The following is a 7,319-nucleotide window of genomic DNA, read 5'->3' on the forward strand; positions in this document are numbered from 1 at the left end:
CACACGTTTGCTCCTCTCGCACCAACAGGCCCATGATGTTCCGAAGCCTCTTACTCACCAGTCTAGCAAGGATCTTATAATCCGTACACAGCAACTGCAAAGGTCTCCAATTGTCGAGACTGGCCTTGTCACCCTTCTTTTTGTATATTAATGTCAGGAGCCCCGTCCTCATTGAGGAACTCATCTCGCCATGTTCTAAAATCTCGACATACACTTGTAATAAAAAGGGTTCCAACTGTGTCCAGAAGGTGATATAAAACTCAACAGGCAGGCCATCGATTCCGGGAACAGTCCCCTTCCTCAGGCCTAACATAGCCTCCTTAATTTCCAGAGCTGTAATGGGGCTGTCCAATCCTAGCTCTACTGCGTCCCGGAACCTTACCTGAGCCATTAGTCTACCTCGGACCTCCCTGTTCACTGTTTTTTCCGAAAAAAGGTCTGTATAGTAATCAGTAGCACATTCGAGCAAGTCCGAAATGTCCTCAGCCACGTTCCCATTCTTCATCACTAATTTCTCTATGTAGGTCCTTTCCTGCTGTGATCTAACAATACCAAAAAACTGTGACGTACACTGCTCATCCTCCTCCAACTTAGTGCCCCTTAATCTAAATAAGAAATCTTTGGCCCGTTGTAACCATTTAGCCCGCAGCCGTGCACGCACCTTATTGGCAGCCTTCAGGTCGAATGATCTTCCGTGGTTCGCCTCCTCGTAAATGCGCTCCAACTCCATCTGGAGTCGGGTCAGGTCCTCGCGCTCCACTTGACGTCTGAGCAAGCAATAGGCCGTTGACACCTTAGCAATAGCACGTTTGCTATGTTCCCACCACTCAACAGCTGACGGAAACCTACCACGCATCCGTGAAAGGTGTCCTAGCAAACGAAGAATCCTCACGTGATACTCCTTGTCCCCCAGAACCGTTCTGTTTAACTTCCAGTATCCCGGTTTGAAACCTCTCTGTTTCACTTTAAAGGATACTGTTACCATAGAATGGTCTGAGAACCACGTCGGCTTAACTGACCTGCTTTGGATCACCGATGACAAGGTATAAAAAATGTAGTCCAATCTTCTCAAAACACCTTGATGGTTATCCCATGTGTGAATTTTATCCTCTGCAAACCCATCCTTTAATTTAAAATCCTTAATAATTTTTAAAAGAACACTAACCCCACCACCCTGTGTATCCTCTAAGTCAATATTAAAATCACCACCCACCACCAACCCTCTATTAGTGAAAAGCACTGACTCTAAGTCTTTGAGAAATTCACACTGCATTCTCCTATCTGCTGGCGCATACACCCCCACTACCCTCAAGGGCGTATCACCCCATCTTCCATCAACCACTAGGATTCTTCCAGGAACTACCGCCCTGACCTCTTGAGGCACAAAAACCGAAGAACCACAAAGAATACCAATCCCAGACGAATGTATCCCTCCGGCACTCCACCAAGATCTTCCAGCCTTCCATTCTTTCTGAAAATCGGCGGCATCCATGTGTCCCCCTAAATGCACCTCCTGAAGAATACAAAAATCTAACCTGCTGTTTGCTATGTCCTCAAATACAGCAAACCGTTTTTTCCTGTTCCTCAAACCTCTTACATTAATTGTTCCTACAGAGAGGGTCATGATGCGCTAGATGAGCCCTCACTGTCCATGTCGATTTCCGAGGCAGCCGTCGATGAACTAATAGATCCAAAATCACATCCTGGGGAAACCCCAGGGTAAGAGGTACCAGCAGCGTCTTCTTGCTCCATCCCTGTGTCAGAAGACCTGCCAGGTGTAACCGGCAAGCACACTGCACAAGGGCTCTCACCTTCCGCGTCTCCTTCTAAGACCGATATCTTGCCGAAGGACAGCGATGACCGCACCTGCTGCCCCGGGGGCAAGGATCCTTCCGTTCCTTCCGAATCTTCCGGGTCTCCCGGACCTGGGTCCAGAGCTTCCGGATAATCCGCCTCATTCTCATCGCTATCCCCACTCATCCCTTCACGTAACTCCCCTTCTTTTATTTTGGCTTTCTTGCCCTCCAGTCTGGCCCTCTCATCACTATCCACCCGCTGCCTTTTGGGGTGAGATTTTTCCCTATTCTCGTCCACGTTTCCATCCTCCTGACTTCCCTCAGATGTACCTTCCTGTTCCATTTCATCAGTCTCCTCTACTATCATTGCCGATTGTACCTCCGCCTGCTCCTCCGCCTGCTCCTCCGCCTGCTCCTCCTCCTGCACCTCCTCCTGCACCTCCGCCTGCACCTCCGCCTGCACCTCCGCCTGTTCCTCCGCCTGTTCCTCCGCCTGCTCCTCCGCCTGCTCCCGTGATGGACCTGCTATGGGTACTCCTTGAGCTTCCCCACCGTCCTCATTCATTACCTGCCCCCCGGTCACTGTTACCTCCTGTGCCTTCAGACCCTGTCTACGCTTCTTCCTTCTCAGCTTCCGGGCCTCCGCCCGCCCCACCCTCCAGCCAGACTCCTCTTCCTCCTCTGCCTCTTCCTCCTCCTCCTCCACCGCGTCCGGAAACGCCTCCTTCTCTGCCGCCACAAAGGTCAAATCTCTTTTTAAACAGGCCCTATATAGATGGTTATCTGCCCCGCACAATGAGCACACTTTGATCCTGCATATTCTCTTGGTGTGACCCTCCGCCCCACATCTTGTGCAACTTGTTGTCCTACAATCCTTTTCCACATGCCCGATCTCGTGACATTTCCTGCAAAATGGGGGTTGATCGCGATAAAACAGATACCCCCGACTTCCCCCAAGTGCAAATAGCGCCGGGGGGTGCGCAAAACCCCCTTCGTAATTCTTGTTCACTTTTAAAGTTACTACATATTGTCTTCTCCCGGTCCAATAACCATACTTATCAAAAATTCTCTTAGGTGCACTGGCTGACTCAACGTGCATTTCTAAGAAGGCAGTAATGTCATCATCAGACAGAAACGGGTCATACATATTCACGATAACCCAACGGGTGTCATCTGAAGCCAGACCCAACAGCTCAAAATCCTTCATGAACTCCTCATCCCGATGTTTCACACACACTTCAGATGCCTTTCTATAAATGTGCTCGTTACGGAGTGAGACATCAAAATACTTTTCTGGCCAGTTCCCCTGCACACATTGCACCTCAAGAGGTCCTACCTTCAAAGTCTTCATCAGTATACGTTCCACGAACAACTCCCTACCAGGCATCTCGGTATTCCTCCTCCATCCAAAGCGTATTGTCCATTTTACGCTCGGCCCTCTCCGCGGCCTCTCCGCAAGGCCCGTCGCCCCGGCCATCCTGAGGGCGACCCGGGCCGGACGCCTCTGCCGCTCTCCGCTTCCTCCGCTCCTTCAAAAAAACCACTCCGCTCCTCTGCAAAAGGAAAACAAAAATCCGAATCTCCTTCCGTCCGCCGCTCTCCGTTCTCCAAAAGTTGGAAGATGCGCTCCGCTCCTCTCTCCAGCCGCTCCTCCGTCGCCCTTCTCGTCCCCTGACAAAAGTCTTACAGCTGCGGTCAGGCCACACACTGTAAGATCTTAGGCCAAAAGGCCGAGAAGCGATGCCCACAAAGGCGCGGACCGACGCGCGGGCGTTCCGCTGGCGCACAGTGGCGCAGGCCGACTCCTCTGGAGCCCGGGACCCGCGCAGCTGCCGGCCTCCCTGCAGCCAGAGGCCTGCCGCGGGACTCTGCTCCCCCTCTCTCTTGCCTGCCCGCCTGCCTTCCTGCCAGTCCCGGGCGGGGGCCCTGCTCTTTGATCTTCTGTCAACGGCCCGACAACGACCGCAGCCGCAGGGGGCGCCAGCCGCCCGGCCTCCTTAGCTTAGGCCCCTCCCACCGGCAGCAGCTGCGCCCAACCGGCTGCAAGCCAAAGCCGAGCGCCAGCACCTGCGGGCAGAGGCAAGGGGCAGCTCTCTCTCGGGAGGGAGGGAGGGACGGGGACGCGCGCGCACACACGCCTGCCTGCCTGCCTGCCGAAAAAAAAGAAAGAAAAGGTGGATATACTAAGTTTTTTGGAGGGAAAACGCCCAGCTGTCGAAAGGGGCCCGCCTGCAGGGACGGGGACGGACACGCACGCAAGCAAGCAAGCAAGCAAGCAAGCAAGCAAGCAAGCCACGCCTGCCTCCCTGGGAAAAGGCTGAAAAACCTAAGTTTTTTGGAGGGAAAACGCACGGGAGCCGAAAAGGGGGCCGGCCTGCTTGCCCAGAGAGTCGAGACGCGGGAAAGCGCACAGAGGGAGCACGGGAACCGAGAGGGCGAGAGAGAGACAGAACACAGAGACACACAGATGGGGGACGAGGGACGAGACCCGAGAAGAAGGAGCTCCAGTCCACTTCGCTTGCTTGCTCGCTCGCTCGCTAGCTAGCTAGCTACCTAGCTACCTACGTCTGTCTTTTCACCGCTGAGAGAAGGTGGTGCACCGCTCCCGGAGGCGCTGCAATACCGGGCCGATGCGTGGAGAGGACGGAGCAAGCTCCTGATCCAGCTCCCTGTTCCAAAAATCCGTTTAATATGTGGTCCCCCGATGGGGGACGTATCAGATATTAAACTGATAAGAACAGATTTTTTTTTTTGTTTTTTTATTACAAAAATAACAAAGTCACAAACTATCTACAGAAAGGAAGAACTAATGGCAACAATGCAACACAAAGCAAAAACAACGGTACCAAAGAAACAAAACAAAATCACAGTTAACCAAATCAAGACATACAATGTACCAGTAACCCCTTCCACCTTTCTTTTGCGGCGTGGAGTCCTCTTTTACGGATGTCTAAGATGATTTCACATTTCACTCGGTACAACAGTCGATTATACAACCCCGTCACACTTAATTGAACCCCATTTTTGACCAGGCCAGTCCTCGCCTTCCACAGTTCCAGTTTCACATGACTCATGAGCACCCACAATACCCAGATCGTCTCCCGGGGATACACGTCTGTCTTTAAACCGTATAAAACCACATTCAAAGTAAGTGCAAAATTCAGAGCAATCATACCAAACAATAAGCTGCATTTTGCCCACACTCTCCCCGCATACACACAGTCCCAAAAAACATGGCGAATGGACTCCAAATGGTTACACGTCGCCCTCGGACAGTGCATCTGCAAAGTCAGTTTGTGGCGATGCAAGACCTCTCGCACAGGGAGCCGCCGCCATGCGATGAACCAGTTCAGATCCATCAGGTCGTGCTGTAAGCCTCTGGGCTGAATCCTGATCCACACGTCCTTGGGCAGCCCCCCGACCAGGTCCACTGTGCTGCTGGCCATCACCGTCCCGTACAAGGCCCTGTGGTCGGACAACACCCTGCTTTCCAGCCCCTGCGCATACTTGCCGATCCACCGGTAGGCCTGACGATAGTGCCAGGGCATGTCCTCTCCATGGGGCGCCTTGTTGTCCCACTCAAAAACCCCCCTCAACCTTCCCGCCAACCAAAACCGAACAAAATACACCCCCACATGTTCCACAGGCTTCTTCGAGGCTGCACACAATGAGGAAACAAAAAAACAGGACAATTTAGTGGGCAAAGATGGAACCCCCCTTCCTCCCTCCTCAATAGGTCGACACATGTCCACACGCCCGATGTATTCATATTTTTTGCCCCACATAAACCAGAAAACCTCCCTCGTCAAATATCGGTTGAGCCTCAAAGGCATGGGGTAAACTGAGGCCAAGTACCCTAAGAGCGCCAGCACCTCGATCTTAATGATAAGGGCCTTCCCCACGTAAGTCAGCCCCTTATTCTTCCAGCTCCCCAAACGTAACCGTGCCTTCTCCAGCCTCTCGAGCCAGTTATAACTGGCCGCGTCTCCCTCTTTAAAATGCACACCCAAGATTTTCAAGGGGCCCCTGCACACTTGTAGTCCCCCCACTCCATCCTGTCGATCTCTCCACCTGCCAAAGAATTTAATGTGGCTCTTCCCTCTGTTCAATTTGGCCCCGGAGGCCTTGGCAAAAACCACCAGATGGTTTAGCGCCCCCTGCAGGTCCACATCGGAAGCCATGAATAGAGTGACATCATCAGCATATAGGGCAATTCTAGCCCTCTCCCCACCACTCCCAGGCACCAAGACACCCTCTATTTTTGGGTCAGCACACACCAACCGGGCATAGGCCTCGATATACAACACAAAAAGCAGTGGAGAGAGAGGGCACCCCTGTCTCACTCCCGCATCCTGCCACACCATACCTCCGACGTGCCCGTTGAGCAAAATTTTGCTCCCCACCTCCCTATACAAAAGCCGGACCCAACCAATAAAACGAGGACCGAACCCCATACGGTCCATTACCCGCCATAAAAAACCGCGAGACACCCTGTCAAAAGCCTTTTCCAAATCGAGGCTGACTAGCATAAAAGGGACATCTCTCTGCCCCGACCAGGCAATAACATCCCTCACCAGTTGCAGGGGCCAGCTAATCCTCCGCCCTCGGACCCCACAGGTCTGTTCTTTTCCCACAACTGCTGGGAGCACCTGTTTCAGCCTGTTCACCAAAGCCTTCGCCAGAATCTTATAATCGGCGCACAGCAATGTCAAGGGTCTCCAGTTTCTCAAGTCCGTAGCCTCTCCCTTTTTATACAGAAGTATTAATAGGCCCGTCCTCATAGAGGTTCCCAGGTAACCTACTTCCAGGGCCTCATTTAAGACTAAAAGCAAGATGTCTTTCAACTCTTCCCAAAAGACAGAATAAAATTCTACAGGCAAGCCGTCCATACCAGGCACCTTACCCTTTTTCAGGCCACGCATTGCTACTGCCAGTTCTCTTACTGTAAAGGCCCCTTCCAAGCCTGCCCGTTCCTCATCCGTGAGCGCAGACGCCACCGACCTTAAAACATGCTCCACGGCTGCGACTTCCGTTTCCTGCTTTGAAAACAGCTCCTGATAAAAGTCCGTTGCAACACGCAACATACCATCCTTATCAGTCACTATTTTGCCCTGTCCATCCCGCAACCCTTCCACCACTCTCTTACACTGCCTTTCCTTCATACTCCGGAATTGAAAGGAGGAGCATGTTTCTTTAAACTGCAGATTGTCTATGTGAGCTTTAAACAGGTATCTCCGAGCCCTGGTTTCGTAAAAGCTCCTCAACTGCTCCTTTTGCCTATTGATGTCCTCAAAGTCCACGGCCATACCTTTATTACAGTTCTCATATAATAAAGTCAGGCGCTCCTGTAGCAATCGCCCCTCCTTCTTTTCCTGCACCTGCCTCTCCGTGCAATAGGCCCTAGTGACCCGTTGGATCCGTCTTTTGACCATATCCCACCATCTTAACAGAGAAGACTGCTCACTCCTCTCCACCCACAACTTCTCCAATTCCCGTTTTATCAAGGTTCTATAAGCTGCCTCT

The 7,319-nt window shown here is 52.2% G+C and overlaps 1 non-coding gene across 1 annotated transcript; it reads right to left on the reverse strand.

Moving 5' to 3' along the window:
• Positions 1–4,385: 4,385 nt before the first annotated feature.
• On the reverse strand, positions 4,386–4,574 carry LOC148647836 (U2 spliceosomal RNA). Its single transcript, XR_015926935.1, has one exon. It is a non-coding gene; the product is annotated as a U2 spliceosomal RNA (small nuclear RNA).
• Between the last annotated feature and the right edge of the window lie 2,745 nt (positions 4,575–7,319).

Source organism: Lepisosteus platostomus, chromosome 15 (assembly GCF_059453375.1).
Source record: "Lepisosteus platostomus isolate fLepPlt1 chromosome 15, fLepPlt1.hap1, whole genome shotgun sequence".
In the NCBI taxonomy this organism is placed as follows: Eukaryota; Metazoa; Chordata; class Actinopteri; order Semionotiformes; family Lepisosteidae; genus Lepisosteus; species Lepisosteus platostomus.